This window comes from Microtus oregoni, unplaced genomic scaffold, assembly GCF_018167655.1.
Source record: "Microtus oregoni isolate MIOR12 unplaced genomic scaffold, Mior012 000019F_ref0000042, whole genome shotgun sequence".
NCBI lineage: Eukaryota > Metazoa > Chordata > Mammalia > Rodentia > Cricetidae > Microtus > Microtus oregoni.
In genome coordinates, this window is record NW_024543078.1 from 8,021,845 (window position 1) to 8,048,572 (window position 26,728).

Genomic DNA, 26,728 nt, shown 5'->3' on the forward strand with positions numbered 1-26,728 from the left:
CTTCCGATCCTAGCGGGGAAAAAAGTCTATCCTGCAGACACAAACACCAAGAATGAAGTATGACATAGAGAGACAGCTCATCACCTAAACGGTGAACAATCTGAGTAAGTGACTCATCTGAGCAAGAGAGAGATTTAAAGGCTAAAGCCCAGTAAAAACCTTTCTTGGGGGACCGGGATCGTGGGTGAGGCGGCGGTGGAGGCAGCGGTGGCTTGGCAGGCGGGTTAAAGCTTCAGGGGCAGCCTCCGCCATGATCCTGCTGGAGGTGAACAATCGCATCATCGAGGAGATCTCACTCTCCTTCCAGAACACGGCCTTCGGAAACAAGCCAGAAGCTGTAAAAGTAACATTTGCAGATTTTGATAGTGTCCTTTATCATATTTCAAATCCTAATGGAGACAAAACAAAGGTGATTGTAGCGGCGTAAATAAATGCAGGCAGATTGTAAAGAAATATATACAGCTTTAATGAAGAAATAAACTTACAGAACCGAGGTTCCCGTAGCACAGCAAGCAGGAAAAGGGACACACAGGCTCCTGCACACCCGATTTATCAGTCAACATTCGCCCGAGGCAAGCCCGCCCCTAAGGGGCTGGATTAACCCTACAGGTGATGGTCAGTATTCCTTTGAAATTCTACAAGGAACTTCAGGCCCATGGTGCTGATGAGTTATTAAAGAGAGTATATGGGAGTTTCTTGGTAAACCTAGAATCGGGATACAATGTTTCTTTGCTATATGACCTTGAAAATCTGCCTGCATCCAAGGATTCTATTGTGCAGCAGGCTGGCATGTTGAAGCAAAATTGCTTTGCCTCTGTCTTTGAGAAATACTTTCAGTTCCAAGAAGAGGACAAGGAAGGAGGGAACAGAGTGGTTATCCATTGCCAGGAGGATGAGACCATGTCTGTTGAATCTAAAAAAGACAGAGTCACGGTAGTCTTCAGCACAGTGTTTAAGGATGATAACGATGTTGTCATTGGAAAGGTCTTCATGCAAGAGTTCAAAGAAGGACGAAGAGCCCAGCCCCCCAGGTCCTTTTTAACCACAGGGAACCTCCTCTAGAGCTGAAAGACACAGATACTGCCGTGGGTGACAACACTGGCTACATCACCTTCGTGCTCTCCCCTCGCCACACCAATGCCACTGCTCGAGACAACACCATCAACCTGATCCACACGTTCTGGGACTATCTGCACTACCACATTAAGTACTCAAGGCCTATATTCATACACGCATGCGAGCAAAACCATCTGACTTCCTTAAGGTGCTCAATCGTGCACACCCAGATGCAGAGAAAAAAGTAATGAAAACATTCACGGGGAAGACATTTTCATCCCGCTAACGCTTGGGAACTGAGGAAGAAGCTCTGTTGATGGAAGGCCGGACTGCTTGCTACTGGATAATTGTAGCTCTTCATGTTGCACCTCTCCAGGTTCTTAAGGGATTCTACGTGTGGGTTCCATTTTGTACGAGTTTGGCAAATAATCTGCAGAAACGAACTGTGCTTGCAAAGACTTCACAGTTCCCAATAATTTAAGAAAAGAAAAAAATTTCCACTTGATCAACTTATTTCCCTTCTTTTATTTTTCCCTTTCTCACTCCCCTTCCTTTTTCCCTTTTCCAATCTGTTTGCTTTGCAATATGTTACTGGTAATGAGTTGCAGATAATGCAATCTTAACTTGTATTCTTCCAAGTATTTGAGTTCAAAACTCCTGTATCTAAAGAAATATGGTTGGGGTCATTAATAAAGAAAATCTTTCTATCTAAAAAAACAAACAAAACAAAACAAAAAACCTTTCTGAAGGCTATTTTTTCACCACTGTGGTGTTTCATGTTAGAAATAGACAAAAATATGGTATCTACAAGCAAGAAAACTCAGGTTGCCAGACTTGGTGACAAGTGTTTTTTTTTTTTTTTTTTATCTAGTCGTCTGTCTGGGACAGTGAAAATGTTTGGACAGACTTAAGTTATATCACAGCAAGCTATCCATAACAATGAGTTCAAGAAAGTCAATGAAATTTGTAGTATGCTTGGAGCCACTTCTGCAGCATTAAAATGATAGCATCTATGGTCACAGGAGTCAGGGGTGGGGTTACAAGGAGAACTGGAGATAGAAAGCACCAATCTGTTAGTGATATATTGTGGATACTAAAGTGATATTCCTGAACTGAGAGATATTACCATTCCTTAGTGGTCGGGGATGTCACCAATTTGTTGTCAGGAAGCCATAAATAGACAGACTTAGGAGGGCGGAGGAAGATGGCAGTGGGGGCTAGGTGAGGAGTTGGCAGTGATGAGGGGCTCAGGCCCGGGGATGTGGGATGGAGGGGAAGGAGGAGACGGTGTCCCAACGCCATGGGAGAATGACCGGGCTGTGGGAGCTGGTGTGGCAGGTGCTGCAAGTGCTGCTCTACCTGCAGAGTGCTCACTTCCTGGCTCTGCCTTTGCTTCCCCTGGAACTGGATCTGGAGCAGCTGCTGTTGTGCTGCCTCCACTGTGGTCTTAGCACTGCTGGGCTTCAAGCTGAGCAAGCCCTGGCCATTGGCAGGAACCAGCATCATCACCTGCACCCTCACTGGGCCCCAGGCTGGCTGTCACCCCACCCAGGCTGTGCTGGTCTTTGGAGGGCGGGTCCCTGCAGAAGCAGCTACTGTGTATGGGCCTGGTGGTCACTAAAAAGGAGCATGAGCCCAGCTTCTCAGACACCGTGAGCCTCAGTGGTGTGGTGTATGGCCTTGGGGATCTCTACATTAGTGTCTAAGACCACCAAGGCCTGTTCAAGAGAAATAACTCCAGATTGATGGATGAAATTGTGAAACAACAATAGGAACTTTTGGGCCGAGATTGTTGCAAATAATAACCAGAATTTGCAAGTAGTAATGACAAAGACCACCAAGTATTAAATTGCCCTTCAGCAGTGAAGGTGCTGTCCCCAGGAGCTGAAAAAGTGTATATTCTGAGAGCTGCTCAGGACTTTTGCTCAGCATCAGAGGACATCCAGAGATTTGGATGTAGATCTGCTAGACGGCTTACTTAGTTCACATGGTTTCCCTGACCCTGAGTTAGTATTGAAGTATGGTCCTGTGGATAGCACCTTAGGCTTCCTTCCCTGGAAAATCAAATTGACTGAGATCATCTTTCTGCCTTCTCACCTAAACATCAGTTATGTGGATATTTTCTCTGCCCTTCATCAGAGTACCTGGGAAAGTAGTGGTTCCTGGTTTTGTAATATGACATCAGGCTTTTGTAGAAAACGACCCAATTGATTCTGATGTTTACAAAGTACCTATAAAACCTTGTACACACCTAGAAAAAAATCTAAGAAACCCAGGACCAAAACCCCCATGATTTAGGCTTTTGTTATCCAAGTGTACTACAGCATAGATGCCAACCTATTGCTCTGAAGGAACAACACACAAAGACAGTAAGAGGAGGCTGCAGAATATGATAAACTTTTGGCCAAGAGAATGAAAGAAGCCAGGGACAGATTGTCAAGAGATATAGGTTGTCCTCACTGATAGTTCCTACCTCTAAATCTCAGACAAGTCAAAAGTAAGATTACTGGGGCCAGAGAGATGGCTCAGCAGTTAAGAAGATTGGCTGCTACACCAGAGGACCCAGGTTCGATTTCCAGTACAGCAGCTAACAATGATCCGCAGCTCCAGTTCCCTTTTCTGGCCTCTGTGGACATTGTGTGAATGCAGTGCATAGACTACATGCAGGCAAAATGCCCATGTACATTAAAAAGTAATAAAAAAAAGTACCTGAAACCAAGGTTTTATTGTAAGGGTTATAAAATAATAAATAAATAAAAATTTTTATAGTTAAAACACCTGAAGCAGTTACTTCCTTACTTAATAAGTACAATTTTGAATCTTGAATTATTTCAAAGACATCAGAGTAGGCCTAAGCATTTATATTAATATATTTAAAGTATTTCCCAACAGTGTTATACTAAAAGTATAATGCAGTTTCAAGAAGAAAAAGGTAAATAACCTGGTGTTATCAACCTCACTTCTGCTAGATTGAACACATATCCTGAAGCAGGCCTTTTGTAGATTAGCAAATTAGTGCTAAAAGAGACACCAAGTGTCACTATGAAGAAAAGTCATTTGGTTATTAAATATAAGCAAAATGTAACAAATATACTTACTCCTTTTGAAAGCTGTGCACAGAGGGGAACTGAATCCAAAGACCAAGCACATCTGTGCATCTGGGCTGTAACCATTCTGCAGCAATGTTTCCATGCACTCTTCCCATCCTCCAAACACTGCCCAGTAAACAGGGCTCACTTTGTCTGGACCAACGTCACAAGCCTGATTTGTAAGCGGTATTAACAAGTCCAAGATCCTTCAAATACACAAACGGGAGGAATATTTACTATAGGAGATTTGTCTGTTGTCCTTGTTCACTATTATTTGTCTTACCACCATCATTACCTATGCTCCCAAATCCAATTTTATGTTTAATATTTCAGAATCTAATAAATCATTAAAAATTAAAAATTGATGACATCTTGATATATGCATGCAAATGGATGGGATGAGAAAAACCAATACTGAGTGAGGTAACCCAGACCCAGATATATAAGCATGGTATGGACTCACTCATATGTTGATACTATCTGTAAAGCAAAAAGTAGTGAGCCTATTGTATGTTGAAAAAAAGAAGATAACACACCATATTTTTCAGCCTGAAAAAAACTCCAGTCCAAGTGATTCAAAAGCCTCACATAAAACCATATATAGTGAACCTGATAGAAGAAAAGCTAGGGAAGAGCCTGGAATGCATTGCCACAGGAGACTCCTTCCTAAACAAAGCAGTGATAGTGCAGGCACTAAGATCAACAATTCATAAAAGGGACCTCACAAAAACTAAAATCTCCTGGAAAGCAGAGACCACTGGCAGGCAAGAGGACAAAACAACTGCTTACAGCCTGGAAACTGATTTCCCCTAATCATACATCTAACAGTTGGATCAATCACAAATCTAAAAAGACTGCAAGTCCATGTAAAAGTCTGCAAGTCTGCAAGTCTGTGATCCCTGCTGCTGCCAGTTTTGGGGGCAAGGAAGCTTCTTCTGCGTAATGGAGAATGAGAGACATTGAAGGCTGCTGGGACAACCTCTTCCACCGAACAAACAAATCAAAATAAAGACAGTCCAGAGAGGGAGCCTTTGAAGAGAGTCTAAAAATTGTGATAAAGATGCTGTAGGATATAGATCTTCACAAATGATGGGATTTCCTGTGTGACAGGAGGGTGGGAAAGGACTCAGCAATCTTTAAGGATATGGCCGCTGGGAGTTTGACCATGTTCCAATGAGTATACGAAAACACAAATTTGGCATGGTGTATTTCTCTCTCTCTCTCTCTCTCTCTCTCTCTCTCTCTCTCTCTCTCTGGAAAGGCATAAAGTGAAAAGGGTAAACCTTGGAGGAATGGGAAGAGAGTGTGAACAGTGTAAATTGATAAAATTCCCAATAATTAACAAACTAATTGTATTGAGGTAAAAAGAACTCAAGACATTAGACAACAAGAAATCCACTTAAAGACGGGATACAGATATAATCATAATTCTCCTTAGAGCAATCTCAAATGGCTGAGAAACACCTAGAGAGATGTTCAAAATTTATAGCAATTAGTGAAATGTAAAATCAAAAGTACTTTTTTTTTGCATATGTCAGAATGGCTAAGATCAATAGCACAAGTGACAGCTCATGCTGGTGAGGATGTAGAGCAAGGGGACTATTCCTCCACTGCTTGTGGGAGTTAAAATTTGTACAACAAATTTGGAATTCAATATGGATGTGCCAGGCTTTGTTGACTCTTCATGGAGGCCTTACCATTTGTGGGGATTGAATAGGGTTTGGTGCAGTGAGGTAGGGAGAACAGGAGAAGCTGGCCACTGGAGTTACCATGTTATTGGAGCTGGAGGAGATGCTCCAGTCCGACTTAGAGGCCATGCAGCCCAGGTATTTGAAGAGCACAAGAAGCAGGCGTCCGTGTTCATCGTTGTCTGGATGGAGATTGAAGGCATGTTTGCAATAACCTGCCACAGAGGGATGGCCTAGAGGCAGAGGACCACTTCCCTTAAAGAGATGGCTACTCCTGTGCCAGATGGAAGTTGCCACCTCTGCCATGGGGCTCCAGAGCTCCTGGCTGCAGAAGAGTCAGGCCTGAGGCAAGGAAGGCCCTCCTCTCAGAGCACACAGCCCCAGGGGAATCCTCTCCTCCTGGAGTCCCAAAGGCAAAGGAACATAAGGTGCCCTCCATAGTCCCTAGCAGGGCAAGGCCAGCCTGCTTTGGTGATGCAAGGAATCCCTAGAGGCATTTGTGGCTGCCATGCCAGCAAGGCTGGCACCCCAGGTGTCCTTTGTTCTGGTGCTGAGTGCCTGCTGGGCCTTCTCCCTGAAGATTGGGGCACTGGAAATGGTGAGAGACAAAGAGGCACCACCATTGCTAAATGACTATGTGCCACCTCAGCCGTCCATCCACTGTAAATTTAGAGTTTCCTGCTGAAGAGTGCAGCTGGGATGGGCTTGTCTCCTTCCAGATTCTGCTGTCCATGTACCAGCAGCTGTGCTTGGTAAACTGACAGCTGGAGCCATGTCTGATGGTCTTTCCCAAAGAGCCCTCTGGCATAAGCATTGTGCTGTTCCAGGACATCCCTGAGATGACCAAGCAGATAACTGATGCTCTGTGTTACCAGCTCCAGGTCTACCTGAGTCATGGCCGGGACAAGTGCAGTTGGAAGATCCTTGCCCAGGTGCTCTTCTCTGAGACCCACAGGGAGAGACAGACAGGGAGTGAGTGTAGCTTAGGGCTCAGGGCTTAGGGATTGGGGCATTTTAGTTGGAAGACTAACTACTCAATTTCTTCTTCCAATTAGTTTAGGTGGTGCTTATACCTCTAGGGGCTATTCTTTTTCTGATTCGTTCAGGTGGTGCTACCTATAGAGTTTTTTATGCCCTAACATTGATAATGTACATGAAGAGTATATGTGCACAGTAACTCAAATTAAATTGAAAGGCATAAGCGTCTCTCCATAGGCAGCTTTCTCTTCTTTCCTAGGTTGCTGCTCCAGAAGTCATGATACACATCAGGCATGGACCAATAATTACACATAACTTATTTGAAAGAGTAACTACACATCAACATAAAATGTTTTCTCTTCAGGTAATAGTGACACAATGCAGAGAAAATGCAGGCATTCCATGAATAATGCACAAGGTACTAGAAATTATATCCCATAGCTATAGTAACAAAACCCTAATGATATTGTCAAAAATAAACATGTTAATCAAGGGATTTGAATCAAAGACCCAGATACAAATCTGAATATATATGAATACCTGATATTTTATAAAGAAGCCAGAAATATACAATGGGAAACTGAAATATACAATGGGAAACGGTGGCACTCTAACCGGATTTCAATGTGGAGAAGAAAGTAGAGAGTACCATATTCAACAACCTGAAGAAAACTCCAGTCCAAGTGGTTCAAAAGCCTCACATAAAACCATTTGTAGTGAAGATGACAGAAGAGGAGGTAGGGAACAGCCTTGAATATATTGAAACAGGAGACTACACTAAGGTCAACAATTAATAAGTGGGCCTTACAAAACTGAAAATCTCCTGAAAAGCAGAGAACATGTGGCAACAGGAGAAAACAGCTGCTTTTAGACTGAAAAAATGTTTTTCCCTAACTCCACAACTAATAGAGTGCTCACATCCCAAATGCATAAATATGGAAGTCCATGTGAAATTTCGTGATCCCTGCTACTGCTAGTTGCTTGGGGCAAGGAAGCTTCTTTTGCAGAACCATGATTGAGAATGAGAGACATTGCAGTTTGTTGCGGGAGGTCCTCCCACTCCTCCAGCCTATAGCCGCTGAGATAACAGCCCATTGGGGCATGGTCTCTCTCCCTTTAAAAAAGCGGCCACTTCCCTCTCCTCTCTCTCTTCACTTCCTGCTCCGCCGGACTAGACTCCCTTCCTGGTTGCACAGAGGGCTGACGGTGATCTGTAAGTTTTTTCCCCTTTAAATAAATACCACCCTATTAATCATAATTCCAAACTGGTGTGGCATTGTTTATGACTTATGCTTTCAATTGGCACCCAACGTTTGGTTTTAGAACCTCTCCTTTCCCTGCTCAGCTGCCAGCCGCGAGTTCGGCTTGGCGGGAGCCCTTCCTTCCTCAGCCGCCGCCTGTGCCTTGCAGCAGCGGCCTTGGCCTCCCCACGTGAATTTAAACTCCACAGGCCCGCGTAGTCTCTGCCCGCATGGTTTGCTCTTTTCTGAGTCGTTTTTAAATCTCCCATGCAAGCACAGCTCTTAAGTGGCACGAACCAGAGCATGCAGTTGCTGAAAGCTGCAACCCCTCAGGGTGACTCTGTCACGTGGAGGCATAAGAGGCTTCCAGGTTGCTCTTCTCTACCCCTGGATTCTGGAGTTCTGGTTCCGTCTCTGGAATTGATTTAATTACGTTTACTTTGTTGAGCAACTTACATTTTCCAGTTTTTAACAAATACTAGGCAGACTCTGAAACAGGACCCTGTTTTCGTCGCGACTTGGCAACAGTGCCACCTGCTGGATAATAGGTAATATGGCAGTTTTCGTTTCCAACGCGAATTTTACTGTTCTGGTTACCAATACAATGGGTTATATCATGCAAGGTTTATATGACTATGGGGCTAACTTAATTTACTGGTTACTAGGTTTCAGTATTCTTTTGTGTATTCTATCATTTAGGAAGATCATGCCACTCCTAAGAATCATACAATCTTTACTAGAAACTCATGCAAGTCAGGAGATTCAGGATTCAAAAGAGACAAGAATAAAGACAATAATAAAAAGACTTGAAATGATTGAAGAAATTATTGGAGCTGGTGAACAGAGTAATAAGGCACAAGGACAGGTTACAATGCCAACACCAGCTATTAGAACTGGCTTACCCAAGGTTTTAGCAGCATACCCTATACTTAATTCTGACAAAGCGTCAACTTCTAAAGGCTCAAAGGGAGTCAGAGAAGCTAGATGGACACCAATAGCAATGAATGAGCTAAAAGAAATTAAGCAAGCTATTGTTAATTTTGGCTTGCACTCTGCATACGTAAAGGAAATGATAAGGACTTGGGCTTCTAATGCTAGAGCTACACCCCATGATTTCCATCAGTTACTGTCTGCAGTTTTAGATAATGGACCTTCCTTGATGTTTGGAATTTATTTCAGAGAAGAATCCAAACATATGGAACAGCAAGGAAGAGCAAAAGGTGTTGAGGTTTCCCAAGATCAAATTCTTGGTGCAGGAGAATATGCTGATCCACAGGTCCAAGCTCTTAATGATGATGAAGTACTGTGTCTATATCACTAAGCAGCTTTCAATGCTTGGAATAGGATACAAGATCCAGCAAAAAGGGTTGAATCATATACCAGAATTAGGCAGGGACAGAGAGAACCCTTTATTGACTTTTTGCAAAGATTAATTAAGGCTCTGGACATAGGGGTAACAGACCCAGAAGCTAGATGAATACTTCTTGAATCTCTAGCTTTGGAGAATGCAAACATAGAATGCAAAAAGGTAATTGGGCCTTTAAAGTCTAGATCAGCACCTATGGATGAATGGATTCAGCATACGATGAATGTTGAGACGTTTAGCTATAATGATGAACCTTGGGTAGGAGAAGTGATTTCCAAAGCAATGAGGAGACATCAAACTGCCAGGTGTTTTAATTGTGGTAAATTAGGACATTTGCAAAGGGATTGCAGGCAAAGAATTTCTAGGAATAATATCTCTTCTGGGAATGACAAAAATAGGAGACCTCGGCCTTCAGGTATATGTAGGAGATGCGGTAAAGGCAGGCATTGGTCCAACGAATGTAGGTCAACAACAGACAGACGGGGCAATCTGATATCATCGGGAAACTCCTTGCGGGGCCTCTCGCAGGCCCCCAAGCCAACAGTGGCCCAGTCGTTCCCAGTCACAGTGGAGAACGTGCCTCACCAAGAAAATTAAAAGCTCCAATTTCTGCTGTAAAAAGTAATACTGGTCTAAATGAAGAATTATGTGTGGAGGATGAGTCAAAAAACCCAGTAGGACAGAGTAAACGTGTATTTTGGCAGACTTCTATTAATGATAAAAGACCAAAGCTAAGAGTCTGTATAAATGGCACTTTTATTGAAGACTTATTAGACATAGGTGCGGATGTAAGTATCATTACCCCAGAATCTTGGCATCCGAATTGGCCTCTTCAAGAGGTAGATGTTCAGTTCCTGGGAATTGGAACCCTATCTCGTGTAAAACAAAGCACAAGATGGGTTGAATGCATAGGGCCAAAAGGGCAAATAGGAAGACTAAGGCCATTTATAGCCAATATTGCCATAAATTTATGGGGCCATGACCTGCTACAGCAATGGAATACCCAGATAAACATTCCTGTATTTCCAGGAACTCATAATTCTGGGAAGGATATGATGAGGTATTATGGAAAAAGGTCACCAGCCATTCAGGCTGTACAAGAACATACAGCAAATACCAAACCTTTAGAGGTACCAACAGCCCTACCTTTAAAATGGCTAACTGAGAAGCCAATATGGACCAAACAATGGCCTCTAGCTGAAGATAAACTACAGGCATTGGAACAGCTGGTACAAGAGCAACTAGATGCTCACCATATTGAAGAATCAACCAGCCCTTGTAATTCTCCTGTGTTTGTTGTAAAAAAGAAATATGGTAAATGGAGAATGGTGACAGATCTAAGAGCTGTCAACAAAGTAATTCAACCTATGGGCCCACTACAATCTGGAATTCCTTTGCCTTCTCTGTTACCAAAAGGATGGCCTCTTATAGTTATTGATTTGAAAGATTGTTTTTTCACTATACCGTTACAAGAAAAGGATAGAGAAAAATTTGCCTTCACTGTGCCTACTTATAATAATTCTCAGCCTAATAGGAGATATCAATGGACTGTCCTCCCACAGGTATGCTCAATAGTCCTACACTGTGCCAATATTTTGTAAGTAAGCCATTAGAAATAATTCGTAAACAATTCCCCAAGTCCATCATTTATCATTACATGGATGACATCTTGTTATCTGATTCAAATAAAGATACTTTAGAAAGGATGTTTGAAGAAGTAAAGAAAGTCTTGCCTAGGTGGGGATTACAAATTGCCCCTGAAAAGATTCAAAGAGGAAATTCTATTAATTACCTAGGTTACAGAATAGGGTTAGAGAAAATTAAAACGCAAAAGGCACAAATTAGGAGAGACCAGTTAAAGACTCTTAATGACTTCCAAAGATTGTTAGGAGACATTTCCAGTCTACGACCAGCTGTTGGGATAACACCTGATCTAATAGTTCATTTAAACAAAACCTTAGATGGTGATAAAGATTTGAATAGTCCAAGAAAACTGACAGCTGAAGCAGAAAAGGAACTGACAACGATTGAGGAAAAATTACAGGAGGCACATGTGGATAGGGTGAACCTAAATCTTAGCTGCATCCTAGTCATATTGCCTTCCAGAATTTCTCCTACAGGGATTCTAATGCAGAGGGAAGATATTATTTTAGAGTGGATATTTATACCTAATAATCCAAGTAAAAAATTAAAAACTTATGTGGAAAAAGCCTAAGAATTAATTATAAAATGTAAGCTGAGACTTCTTCAACTAGAAGGTATAGACCCAGCAGAAATTATAGTGCCTTTTACTACTGAAGAAATAAAAAAGTTATGGGAAGACAATGAACTGTGGCAAAGAGCTTGTGCTATTTTTTTGGGAGAAATTAATAGCAACTATCCCAAAAGTGGTAGACTTAACCTCATAAAAAGTACTTCTTGGATTCTTCCGAGAATTGTACTTGATGCTCCAATAACTAGAGCCCGTACGTTCTATACTGATGCAAATAAATCAGGGAAAGCAGGTTACAAGTCAGATGAATTGAGTAAGGTGGAACAAAGCCCTTATAATTCTGTCCAGAAGGCAGAAATATATGCCATTCTTATGGTGCTAAGGGATTTTAAAGAACCTCTTAATATAGTTACAGATTCACAATATGCAGAAAGAGTTATCTTGCATATTGAAACCGCTGAATTTATACCAGATGACACAGAGTTGACTTCATTGTTTATCCAGGTACAAGACATAATCAGGAACAGGCTTTGTCGGATATACATAACACACATCCGGTCCCATACAGGTCTGCCTGGTCCTCTAGCCCAAGGCAACGCTGAGATAGATCAATTATTGATTGGAAGTGTGTTGCAGGCCTCAGAATTTCATAAGAAACATCATGTCAATAATAAAGGCCTAAAGAAAGAATTTTCCATTACTTGGCAACAAGCTAAGGACATTATAAAGAGATGTCCTACTTGTTCTTTCTATAATCAAATACCATTGCCTGCAGGGAGTAACCCAAAGGGCACTAAGAGAAATGAAATCTGGCAGATGGATGTGTTCCACTTTATGGAATTTGGTAAATTAAAATATGTACACCACACCATAGACACGTTTTCAGGTTTTCAATGGGCTACTGCCCTGAGCTCAGAAAAGGCTGATTCAGTAATCACACATTTATTGGAAGTTATGGCCATCACGGGTATACCTGCACAAATAAAGACAGATAATGGTCCAGCATATGTATCTAAGAAAATGAAATGCTTTTTTGATTATTATAATATAAAACACATTACAGGTATAATAAATAATCCTACAGGTCGGGCAGTTATAGAAAGATCAAATTGTACTATAAAGGATATGCTGAACAAACAGAAAGGGACCGTAAATACCCCCAGAAATAGATTACATAATGCTTTATTAACCTTGAATTTTCTTAACGCTAATGAGAAAGGAACGACAGCAGCAGAAAGACACTGGATAATGGAAAAGTCTGCTGAACTAAATCAACTGATTTATTTCAAAGATGTGCTGACCTCTCAGTGGAAGCCAGGAGATGTGCTACGTTGGGGAAGGGGTTTTGCTCTTGTTTCCACAGGAGAAGAAAAATTGTGGATACCATTAAAATTAATAAAGTTTCGATTTGAAGAGGAGAAACCTCTGGGAAAGGAGAAATGATAACTCATCCACAATGATGATATTCATACAGGTGGTAAGAAAAACATATAGAATGGGGGCAGGGTTCTGTTCCTATCTCCACAGGAAAACACTCATCTTTGAAAAATTCAAGGGACCCTGGATGTTTGGATAGTGACAGATGGAAAAATACCTGTCCAATAGGAAATATCAAGAAAACTGAACGGGTTGTGTAAGTAATATTAAACCATATTTCTAAATTTATAAAGCTGGTTTTGAAGTTGGACTCTGGCTCAGTCCCTCTCCAATTCCAAGCCTGTTAGTAAGAGAAAAACCCAGAGTTTCTGGAGTTTCTGTCTCATGTCAAGAGCCATGATATGGGACAGAAAGAAATATGAGTTTAGAAAACATCTTTGCTTTTCTTCATATCTATCATACTTTTCATTGAATATATCTATCATGCCTTTCATTGAATACATATATATATATATATATATATATATATATATATGATTAATGTTTAAGTTTTTCACAATGAACAATGAGTTTTTCCTGAAGTGGCATTTGAAGTTTCCAGGAAGAAGATGGGGCCCCATAACAACAACTCCACCTGGTTGATATGATGTCATGATACTGATAGCGCTACTACAAGACCTGCTTTGGGTACCAGCTGCACCAGACAGTTCCAACTTGGTTAGCTGAAATGGTGCACATCTTATACAACATTTTGGCCAGACCTGCACAAAATACTCAGAGACTATTTGCAATTTTAAAAGACATTGATTGTAGTAATTGGGGCGGCGGCGGGGCTGCGTCCCCAGCACCCCGGCCGCCTGCCCGGCTAGCTTATGCCCGAAATAATTACACGGAAACTGTATTCATTTAATCACTGCTTGGCCCATTCTCTTCTACGCTAATTCTCACATGTTAATTTAGCCCATTTCTAATCATCTGTGTGTGGCACCCCAAGGTGCGCTTACCAGGAAGATTCTAGCCTATGTCCATCCTGGGTCGGAGCTTCATCGCGTGTGTCTGCCAGGGAGCAGGGCATGGCGTCTCTGCTGAGGCGTCTGCTCCGGAGAGAACTGTGGAGTCTCTGACCTCACTTCCTCTTCCTCCCAGTGTTCTGTCCTGTTTTCTCCTCCCACCTATCCTCTAACCAATAAAATGGGCCAGGGCAGTGCCTTTATTAGCCAATGACCTTCCTCCATCAATTGATCTTGAAATTTAACCATCATTTTACTTTCACAGGATCCCCCAGAAAGAACGTCGCCCCCATGACAGCTGGAAGTAATTCTAGAGGACGACATCCCCTCTCCCAGTTAAGTTTGCCCTTGGATTTAGGGACATCATTTAGGGGTTGATTATAATTAGTATATGATTGAGGGTTGGGGGAGGAATTTTATAAGCTCAGGGATCATTTTGAAAAAAAAAGAGGGATGATGGGATAATAGATTTGTAATTGTGAGTTACTGTTTTTAGACAAATATATTGGTATAGATTCTTGTATATTGATACAAAGTTAAATTATATTGACTATTGTATGCATGCATGTTTCTACCTCTGTTTAAAACATTTTTTATGTATTGACATGTTTTGTATTGATATATATATATATATTGTATATATTTACCATATTGCAGTGTACATTTCTACCTCTGATTAAGATACTTATATAATATTTGTATATTGATATATATTTACCTACTGCAATGTATATTTGTACATTGTCTATATTTGGAGGTCATTGTCCTCATTTGTTTCACAGTCATTTATTTTCTTAGTCTTTAAGTTAGATAGATATTGAGAATTATATAGATTAATAGTCATCTAAGTTTGTCATTTATAATTAGACTAATCAGGTTCTTTAGATATATAGAGATTATACTCAGTAGAGATAGATAATCTTCGACCTCTTCAAAGAGCTGTAGAAAATGGCCTTTTATCTAACTCAGAGTTTTGTGGTAGTGAGACACAATTGCTCCTGGCAACACCACTCTATTCCCGAGAGAATGTTGAGCACCAAAGACACTCCACCTGGAGCCTTTCTTTTTGGCAGAACTGGCCTTTGGGCAAAGAAATGCCCATACCTCAACGACTGACAAAGATACAGAGCGTGCATCAATGGATAAAACAGGACTGTCATATCCTGCCAAGACAGGGTAAGATAGTTTTGAAAAGTTGCTTGCCTTAGAAAATGGTATGTCAGTTATGTTAGGCCTTAGCCAAAGTTGGTTGCTTCAACGCTGCTAATCTGACTTTGGGTGATTGCCCAGGTAGCTAGTTGTCTCTGTGATTTGTTGCATGTTTTGGAAGTTGTTTTACTGAACTTCCTAATTACCCAGGTAACATTATTTCCCTTCTCAGATCTTCGATGGGGTTGAAGATTATATAAATGTAGTTACTTTCTCTCATGTCTTGGGCAAGTTATTTATTATACAAGACCAAGCTAGTTAGAATAGGATATTTGTACTTATTGTATATAATTTAATAGTAGGTTTAGAACTCTCTTATTTAAACAAAAGGGGGAGGTGTTGCGGGAGGTCCTCCCACTTCTCCAGCCTATAGCTGCTGAGTTACCAGCCCATTGGGGCATGGTCTCTCTCCCTTTAAAAAAGCGGCCACTTCCCTCTCCTCTCTCTCTTCACTTCCTGCTCCGCTGGACTAGACTCCCTTCCTGGTTGCACAGAGGGCTGACGGTGATCTGTAAGTTTTTACCCCTTTAAATAAATACCACCCTATTAATCATAATTCCAAACTGGTGTGGCATTGTTTATGACTTACGCCTTCAGCAGGTTGGTGTAACACCCCCCCCCCAACAAACAAATCAAAATAAAAACAGTCCAGGCAGGGAGCCATTAAAGAGAGTCCTTAAAATTGTGATAAAGATGTTGAAGTATATAAATTTTCATAAATGATGGGTTTTCATGTGGCTTCGGAAGGGGGCTGAACAACAAAAAATCCTTTAGCTACATAATAATCAAAACAATATACATGCAGAATTAAGAAAGAATACTAACAGTTGCACAGGTAATAGGTGTAGTAACATATAAATGCAGACCTGCTAGAATACACCTGACTTTTCAATGGAAACAATGTAAGCCAGAAGGTCCTGGTTGAGCCCTATGAAGACATTAATAGGCCATGGATGGCAGCTAGTATACACAGTGAACTTCCATTTACCATAGATGGAGAAAAGACAGGAACAGATTTAAATAATGTGTAGCTACAAATCTATAACAATGGAAAGTACTAGAAGTAAAATTTCAACCCAAGGAAGTCAGCTACATTCACAAAATCACAGAAAATAGATGATCTCACAGTAGTAAATCCCAAATAAAAGAAAGCAAAGACAATAATGTCACCAACAACAAAAAGGAACTAGCAATCACTTGTCATTAATATCCCTTAATATTATATTAATAATATCCCTTGTCATTAATATCCCTTAATATAAATGGTCTCAAGTCACTTATGAAAAGACACAGACTAACAGATTGGATACAAAAACATAATTTATTCTTCTGCTGCATACAAGAAGCACATCTCAGCCGGGCGGTGGTGGCGCACGCTTTTAATCCCAGCACTCGGGAGGCAGAGGCAGGCGGATCTCTGTGAGTTCGAGACCAGCCTGGTCTACAAGAGCTAGTTCCAGGATAGGCTCCAAAACCACAGAGAAACCCTGTCTCTAAAAACCAAAAAAAAAAAAAAAAAGAGAAGCACATCTCACCCTCAAACACAGACATCACCTCAGAATAAAGGGTTGAGAAAATTTTCCAATAAAATGGACCTAAGAAACAAGCTGGTGTAGCTATCCAAATATCTAACACAATAGACTTCAAACTAAAATCAATCAAAAGAGAAAAAGAAGGACATTTAATATTAGTCACAGGAAAAATCCATCAAGAGGAAATCTCAATACTGAACATGTATGTGCCAAATACAAGGGCACCTTCATATGTACAAGAAACACTTCTAAGGCTTACATCACATATTATGCCACACATACTAATAGTGGGTGGCCACAACACTTCACTCTCACCACTGGATAGGTCTGACAGACAGAAACTTAACAGAGAAATTAGGGACTAAACAGATGTTATGACTCAAATGGACTTAACACACATCCATAGGATATTCCATCCAAAGATATAAGAGCATACCTTCTTTTCTTCTCTACACCCCATGGAATTTTCTCAAAATTGACCATATATTCAATAAAAAAGAAAATTTCAACAGATTCCAAAAATAATTGAATAACCCCATGTATCTTATTGGATAACAATGAATAGAAGTTAGCATTCACCACCCACACTAATTTCCTACACCAACAAACATATGAAAATTGAGTAATACTCATCTGAATCACAAATGGGTCAATGAAAAAAAACAAAGAAAGAGATTAAAACTTTGTAAGGTTCAATGAAAATGACTACACAACGTACCCAAAGTTATGGGACACAATGAAAGCAGTGTTAAGAGGAAAGTTCATAACACTAAATTCCTATATAAAAAAGCTGAAAAAATCCCAGATTAGAAAGTTAACAGACCACCTGTAAGCTCTAGACCAAAGAGAAGAAAACTCACACAGGAAGACTAGATGACAGGAAATAATGAAATTGAGAGATGAGATTAAGAAAATAGAAAGAAAGAAAACAGTACAAGACTGGCTCTGTGGATGCTCACCTTACTAGACCTGGAAGAAAGTGGGAGGTCCTTGGACTTCCCGCAGGGCAGAGAACCCTCACTGCTCTTTGGACTGATGAGGGAGGGGGACTTGGTTGGGGGAGAAGGAGGGAAATGGGAGGCAGTGGCGGGGAGGAGGAGAAATATTTAATAAATAAATAAATTAATAAAAAATAATAATAATAAAGAAAACAGTACAAGGATCAATGAGACAAAGAGTTGATTCTTTGATAAAAATCACAAAATTGAAAAATATCATTCCAAACTAACCAAACTTCAGAAAGAATATCCAAATTAAAAAATAAGAAATCAAAAAGAGGACATAAATCAGACATGGAGGAAATCTAGGGAATTATGAGGTCATATTTTGAATACCTCTACTTCAAAAAAAATGGAAAACTTAAAAGTAATAGAAAATTTTCTGGTAAGTATCACATACCAAAATTTAATTAAGAGCAGACAAGCAAAATCATTCGAAATATAACCACTCGGGAAATAAAAACATTCATTAAAAGTCTCCCACTCAAAAAGTATGTACCAGATGTTTTCAGCTCATAATTTTACAAAATTTTTAAAGAAGAACTAATAGCAATATTCTTTAAATGGTTCCATACAACAGAAATAGATGGAACAATGCCAAGCTCTATTTATGAGGCTACAGTTACCCTGATTCAAAAACCACAAAAAGACACTATTAAGAAGAATTACAGATCAATCTCACTCAAGAACATTGATGCCAAAATACTCAGTAAAATCCTGGCAAACCAAGTCCAAGAACATATTAAAAATATCATCCACCATGACCAAGTTGTCTTCATCCCAGAGATACAGGAATGGTTCAACATATGAAAATGTATTAACATAATCCTCCATATGAACAAACTGAAAGAAAAAAAAACACATGATCATCACAGTAGATGCTGAAGAAGCTTTCCTCAGAGTTCAACACCCCTTCATGATAGAAGTCTCGGAGAGAGCAAGGATATAAGGACACAACTAAACATAATAAAGGCAACATACAGCAACACAACATCCACCATCAAACTCAGCGGAGAGGACACAAAGCAGTCCAACTGAAATCGGGAACAAGACAAGGTAGTCCACTCTGCATATCTATGCATAGAGTAATTAAAGTTCTATCTAGAGCAATAAGACAGCAAAAAGACATTAAGGGGAAACAAATTGGAAAAGAAGAAGTCAAACTCTCATTAAAAAGAAGGAATGACAAGGAGAAATGGAAAGGGCACCAAATTACACAGCCTGGCAGACAGAACCTATACATGCCTGCCGACTTTGGAAATAGAAAACACTATCCTGAGTGAGGTAAGCCAGACCCAAAAAGAGGAGCATGGGATGTACTCACTCATATTTGGTTTCTAGCCATAAATAAAGGACATTGAGCCTATAATTAGTGATCCTAGAGAAGCTAAATAAGAAGGAGAACCCAAAGAAAAACATATAGGCATCCTCCTGAATATTAACCTTCACCAGGCGATGAAAGGAGACAGAGACAGAGACCCACATTGGAGCACCGGACATAAATCTCAAGGTCCAAATCAGGAGCAGAAGGAGAGAGAGCACGAGCAAGGAACTCAGGACCGCAAGGGATGCACCCAACACCGACTTCCCATCTAAAAGAAAGAATACACGTGCTGTTTTTCAGTGCAAACAGCGGCATTTTGGAAATACTGCCTCTCAGATCAACTCCAAACCTAGGTGTGAGGAGACATTGGCTGAACATGAATGTTCGGTCTGGCCCTAGCATTTCTAAATATACTTTTAACCAGATGCCAGTGGAGTCTTACTGTTAGGAAAACTGAGCCGCACTTCATTGAAGTCTTTCTGGGTGAAGTTTACTGCTCTCCCATGGGGGAAACACGGCTCACCAGTGGCTGCCTCCGAGACAGGAAAAAGAGGCGCTTTTCTCATCATGCAGGTTCCTCATACAGCACTGACCCCAGTGAGAGGCAGACAGGACAGCTGACAGCAAACTGAACCTCAGGTGTCGGGGCTCAGAGACCACAATTCCTGCTCTCCCAACTGTCTTCTGGACAGTTGTCCGCACATGCCTAAGTACGCATGCGCAGAGCTCCTGGGGACGGCTGGGCTCTGCACGGTCCTGGGCACTCACTGTACAACCTCAGAGTGTGAGAAATCAGCCTAGCCATGAAGGGTGGGCCCTCAAGAGCCAAGCTGGGGCTGATGAGGGTGGTGAGGGAGAGAGTGAGGGTGGTGAGAGTTAAGGTGACAGGGGTGGGGGAGGGGTTTAGAGGGATCCTGTTGGAGGGTTGGAGTGAGATGTTTGCATTTGGGAGGACTGGCTGCCAGCTCAGTGGGTGGAATTGAGCCATGGGTCAGTTGAATTCCCAGTCCTCTTTGCATAGCACAGGCTGTGAAGTGACAGGGAAGCTAATACTACTGAGAGACTGTTTGGCTTTTCTTTCTTTCGTTCATGATCTGGGTGACATTTTGACAATCATTTTCTTTTCGTCACTACTAATAAAGGTTAAAACTTACAGTGTTTTAGACTATCAGATACCCGTCTACAAGTGCATGCATAGTCCTCTATGGTGGTATCTAGAAATCCTTAGGTGTACTTCAGAGAGAATTTGAAATTTTCATTTATTTGTGTGGAATAATGTAAAGAAACAGCAACAGAGCACAGAACAGTAAAACTCCAGCGTTGCAGGGCCTTTGAAAGGGTATCACCAGGTGCACCACTGATGTCAAATGAGGTGGTTTGCTGTTTTTGTGGTGTGTGTGTGTGCTCTGAGGAGTGAATGAGTCCCAGCCCTAGAGAAATGAAGATCATTGTGAGCAGCCCCATGAGTCTCGAGGAACTGTCGGTGACTTGGTAATTAGGTTTTTATAAGAATTGCAGTGCAAAGAATTGCACTAAAATAGCAATAATAGAGAAATCGATTCACATCTCTTCTTCCCTTCCTTGCTAGAAGGATCATCCAGACAGGGTGTTTCAAATAATTATTCTACTCTTTGATTAAGGGGAATCTCAACCAATCACCGTGTTGGGGGGGGGTTGTCCTGGGGCCCCCAAAAGTTTATAAAACCTTCCATGTGCACTTGTTTGTCCCTTTTGTTTCCTGCTCTTTGCTGGAACCTTGGCTTTGTAAGCTGAATATATTATATTGAGCTTGCCTGGCTAATTCTGTTCACCGTTCATTTACGCTGTAACATTATGGCGCCCTAATGTGTGGTTTTTTGGATATCCGCCTCTGAGCCCGGCCGCAGCGCCGGGGCCTCGCTCCCCTCCAGTGCACCGCGGATTCGGCTTTGAGGTTTAATTTTTTTAAAAATATTTATTTATTTATTTATTTATTTATTATGTATACAATATTCTGTCTGTGTGTATGTCTGTAGGCCAGAAGAGGGTACCAGACCTCATTCCAGATGGTTGTGAGCCACCATGTGGTTGCCTGGAATTGAACTCAGGACCTTTGGAAGAGCAGCCAATGCTCTTAACCACTGAGCCAGAATGCTTGAATTCAGCGGATCTCCCAGTGCAGTTTTTCCAGGAGATGCCCGTGCCTCAGCTTCAAATGCACGCACATGCGTGCACTGTACTCTCTCCCTGAGGGCCGCTGCTGAATGAGTGCAGCCGCTGAACGTCCTAGCTAGTTTCCCCTCTCTCTCAGCTCATGTTCACCTTGCCCTTTCTGCCGCACCGCGCTTTCACTGGATGCTCACCCGGCCCAATTGCCAGGCGCCCCGTGGCTGCTCACTACACAGCCACGGCTCGGCAGCTCCAGCCCCGCCAGATCTTTCCCGGTGCTTGCGAGCAAGTCAGCTAACCGAGCTCAGGCCCCTGCCGCTGGGCGGCACCAGGGTGGTCCCCCATTTGCGGCCCCGCAGCTGCCGCAGCAGCAGACTTGGCCTGGCGCTCCCACCATCAAAGGCTGAGCAGCCCATGTGCCCGCGATCGTGGAAGTAAGGCAAACGGACTGCTGGGCACGTGATTTGATCCGTGACTCGATCTGATCGCGCTTCCGCGGGCCGAACCATCCACGCCTAATCAGGCCTTGGCCCTTTCCGGTTTCCTGGCCCTCCCACTGCTGTTTATAGGCCCGGCGCCTGCGTTCTATAGCCTTACTCTAATTCACACAGCACAGGGTTTGTGGTTTAACCTCTGGTTTTGAGTATTTATTTCATGATTTTCCCACGGGTTCTGACTTTCCCGGCCACTTGAATTAAGGTGCACCCCGCCACCTACTGGCTGGCAACTGTCATTACAGGTAATTTTAATCAATCAATAAATAAAGATAATTAAAAATAAATACAGATTTGATTGAAAATGTCTGACAGCTCTTTTTCATCTTCCTCTCGGAGAGGCAGCTTCGCTTCTGTCTCTCTCCCCACTTCTCTGCTTCCCCCTTCTCTGTCTCTTTCTCCTCCTCTCTCTCTCTCTCTCTCTCTCTCTCTCTCTCTCTCTCTCTCCCTCTCTCTCTGTCCTCCCCTTCACCCTTCCTCCTCCATAGCCCCCTGAATAAACATTCAACCTCACCCTGAAAAAAAAAAAGAAAATGTCTGACAATATCACCATTCAAGGCTTTTACAGCCTATTTAATTACACCATGGCTGAGATATTTCAGGATACAAATGAGGTTTCCCTTGGTTGGATATCTTTAGGGCTTAGAATTATTCTCGTTTTTTTTTCCTTTGTAATACAGTTAGACAATAGACAAATGATAAAGTCCTTACAGGATGAATCCAGGATTCTTAGGGCAGAGGTTGAATGCTTAAAAATAATTCAGACTGACAACACCTCCTCAAGAAAGAGTTTGAAGTTCTCAAGGAAGAGAATAGATCTTTGTCTAACATGACTCTGTCAACTGAGCAAAATTTAGAAAAGGTACAGTCGGGTATTAAGGAGAGATTCGCTACTGTGGAGGAAGGGACAGCTGATCTGGACCATAAACTTCAGTCCCTATCTGTAGGAACTGAAACATTAACTGAGAGAATTAAAACTGCTGAATGTGTCCAGTTTTATCCCAGACTTTTTCAGACCCAGGCCAGCTGGCCTTGGTGAGTTCCCGACAGAACATCCCCATTGTCTCAGTGTGTGGGTGCACTCCTCGTTGTCCTGAGTTCCTTCCTCATGCTCTCTCTCCTTCTGCTCCTGATTTGGACCTTGAGATTTATGTCCGGTGCTCCAATGTGGTCTCTGTCTCTGTCTCCTTTCATCGCCTGATGAAGGTTAATATTCAGGAGGATGCCTATATGTTTTTCTTTGGGTTCTCCTTCTTATTTAGCTTCTCTAGGATCACTAATTATAGGCTCAATGTCCTTTATTTATGGCTAGAAACCAAATATGAGTGAGTACATCCCATGCTCCTCTTTTTGGGTCTGGCTTATCTCACTCATAGCAGACAATGAGGACTACTGAAAACTCAAGAACAACGGCAATGGGTTTTTGATCCTAATGCATGTACTGGCTTTGTGGGAACCTAGGCAGTTTGGATGCTCACCTTATTAGACCTGGATGGAGGTGGGTGGTCCTTGGATTTCCCACAGTGCAGGGAACCCTGACTGCTCTTTGGGCTGACGAGGGAGGGGGACTTGATTGGGGAAGGGGGAGGGAAATGGGAGGTGGTAGCGGGGAAGAGACAGAAATCTTAAATAAATAAATATATATATATATATATATATATATCTGCTGAATATGACAATAGGATTTTGTCTAAAGGATATGTGAGATTGGCTGACAGATTTTCAACAAGAAGGCACAATTCATACCAAGAAAATTTTATTCAAAGATGAGATATTATCTCTAATGGACAAACTTCATACCTTAGAATCCTCAATGAAGGATTTGGAACATAATTCTGGACAGGAGATTCAGGCCTTGCAGAAGGCAATGGTAAACAGATTTGAAAAGATTGAGGAAATTCTAAATTCTGATGAACAGAAGCAAACGGTAGACAGGCAAATTTTAACTCCATCAGTGAGTAAAACTCTCTGGGATAATTCCCACAAAACTCTACTGCCTTTCCAGTAATATCAACAGAGAAGGTGACTGGTTCCAGAAACCCTAGGGTCATCAGAACATACATGGGAGCCTGTCCATATGAATGATCTGAAAGAAATTAAACAGGCTGTTATGAGTTTTGGGCTACACTCCTTCTTTAAAGAGATGCTAAAAAATGGTCTATCGGCAACAAGGTCACACCCCATGATGGGATTCAATTGGTTTCAGCCGTCCTAGAGAGCGGATGGCAATTGAATTGGAAATGCTTATTGAGACAAGAGGCTAGACTTTTAGAACGGCAGGAAAGAGCAAAGGGAATTGCAATTTCCCTAGATCAAATTCTAGGTGAAGGGCTCTTTTCCGACCCTTTGGAACAAGCCAGTTATGATGAACACACCCTATCCATATGTACTACAACAACCTTAAAGGCTTGGGACAGGGTTCAAGACCAAGGACAGAGAATGGAATCATATATCAGAGTTAAACAGGGTCAGAGAGAACCCTTTAGCGAATTTCTACGAAGACTAACTAAAGCTGTACAAATAGGGATATCTGACCCAGAAGCAAGACATATAGTTATTGAGTCTTTGGCTTATGAGAATGCCAGTGTGGAGTGCAAAAGGATCTTGGGGCCATTAAAGATCAGATCAGCACCCTTGGATGAATGGGTCTTGCATACACTGAATGTTGATACATTTGACTATGGCACAGAAGCATGGGTAGAAGAAGCAATTTCCAATGGTAAAAGAAGGCAACAGAATACCAAATGTTTTAATTGTGGCAAAATGGGACATATGAAAAGGAATTGTAGACAATGGATTTCCAGAAATACTAGTAATGCCTCTTCTAGAAATAACAGAAATAGAAGGACTCAGCCTTCAGGTTTATGTAGGAGATGTGGGAAAGGCAAACATTGGATGAATGAGTGTAGGTTAACAAGAGATAGACAAGGCAACCTGTTACAATTGGGAAACGTAACAGGGGGCCTCTCACAGGCCCCCATGGTGAATGTGGTTCAGTCATTTCTGGTTACTGCAGATAACGTGCCTCATCAGGAAAATTAGGAAGCCTCATGCCTACTGTTACAAGCAATAATGGCCTGAGGGATGAGTTACGTGTATTTTGGCAAACTTCTATAAGTGATCAAAGACCAAAGGTAAGAGTGTGTGTAAATGGCATTTTTATTACTGGCCTGCTGGACACAGGTGCAGATGTAAGTATCATTACTCCAGAATCTTGGCATCTGTATTGGCCTCTTCAGGATATAAATGTTCAGTTCCTGGGAATTGGAACCCTATCTCGAGTAAGGCAAAGCCCGAGATGGGTTGAATGCATAGGGCCAGAAGGACAAATAGGAAAACTAAGGGCATATGTAGCCAATATTGCAGTGAATTTATGGGGCCGTGACCTATTAGAGCAATGGAATACCCAAATTAACATTCCTGCTGCTTTTAGAGCCTATATTGCTGAGAATAATATTAAAAGAAATGACAGACGGTGGAAACCAGCCATTCAGGCTGTACAAGAACACAAAGCAATTGATGTCCCTTCAGAGATACCAATAGCCCTGCCTCTAAAATGGTTGACTGAGAAACCAATATGGACAAAGCAATGGCCTTTAGCTGAGGAAAAGTTGCAGGATTTAGAACAGCTGGTAAAAGAGCAATTAGATGCTCGACATACAGAAGAATCAACCAGCCCTTGGAATTCTTCCGTATTTGTGGTTAAGAAAAAATAACGTAAATGGAGAATGGTGACAGATCTCAGGGCCATCAACAAGGTTATTCAACCTATGGGCCCTCTGCAATCTGGAATTCCATTACCTTCTTTATTACCAAAAGGATGGCCTCTCGTAGCTATTGATTTAAAGGATTGTTTCTTCACTATACCTTTACAAGAAAAAGATAGGGAAAAGTTTGCCTTCATAGTGCCTACTTATAATAATTCTCAATCTGCGAGGAGATACCAGTGGGCCATTCTCCCCCAGGGCATGTTAAACAGCCCCTCACTGTGCCAATATTCTGTAAATCAACCATTACAAATAATACACAAGAAATTTCCCAAGTCTATAATCTATCACTATATGGATGATATTTTGTTATCTGATTCAAACATGGATACCTTGGAAAAGCTGTTTGAAGAAATAAAGATAGTTTTACCTAAATGGGAATTGCAGATTGCTCCTGAAAAGATTCAGAGAGGAGATTCTGTTAATTATTTAGGTTACAAAATAGTTTTGCAAAAAATTAAAACACAAAAGGCACAAATTAGGAGAGATCGGCTATGGACTCTTAATGACTTTCAAAGACTGTTAGGAAACATTTCCAGCCTACAACCAGCTGTTGGGATAACACCTGATCTAATAATTCATTTGAACAAAACCTTGGATGGTGATAAAGACTTCAATAATCCCAGAGGATTAACACCTGAAACAGAAAAGGAACTGACAATGATTGAGGAAAAATTATAGGAGGCACATGTGGACAGGGTGAATCCAGAGCTTGATTGTATTCTCGTCATATTACCATCCAAAATTTCTCCTGCAAGAATTTATATGCAGAGAGATGATATTATCCTGGAATGGATCTTTTTACCACATAAACCAAGTAAGAAACTAAAATCTTATATGGAAAAAGTCTTTGAATTAATTTTATAAAAGGCAAGTTGAGACTTCGTCAACTAGCAGGCATAGACCCAGCAGAAATTATAGTGCCTTTCACTGCTGATGAACTAAAGAAATTATGGGAAGATAATGAACCATGGCAAAGAGCTTGTGGTATTTTTTTTTTGGTAGAAATTAATAACAACTATCCAAAAAGCAAGTGGCTTAACTTCATAAAGAGAACTTCTTGGATTCTTCCTCGAATTTGTCCATGATGCTCCAATAACCAGAGCCCATACATTTTATACTGATGCTAATAAATCAGGGAAGGCAGGTTACAAATGAGAAGACTCGAGTAAGGTGGAACAAAGTCCTTATAATTCTGTCCAGAAGGCAGAATTATATGCCATTCTTATGGTGCTACGA

The 26,728-nt window shown here is 41.4% G+C and overlaps 2 pseudogenes; both read left to right on the plus strand.

The window, feature by feature from the left end:
* The first annotated feature begins 250 nt into the window (after positions 1-250).
* LOC121459785 lies at positions 251-1,342 on the plus strand (annotated as a pseudogene).
* Positions 1,343-2,364: 1,022 nt separating this feature from the next.
* LOC121459585 lies at positions 2,365-3,267 on the plus strand (annotated as a pseudogene).
* Positions 3,268-26,728: the final 23,461 nt, after the last annotated feature.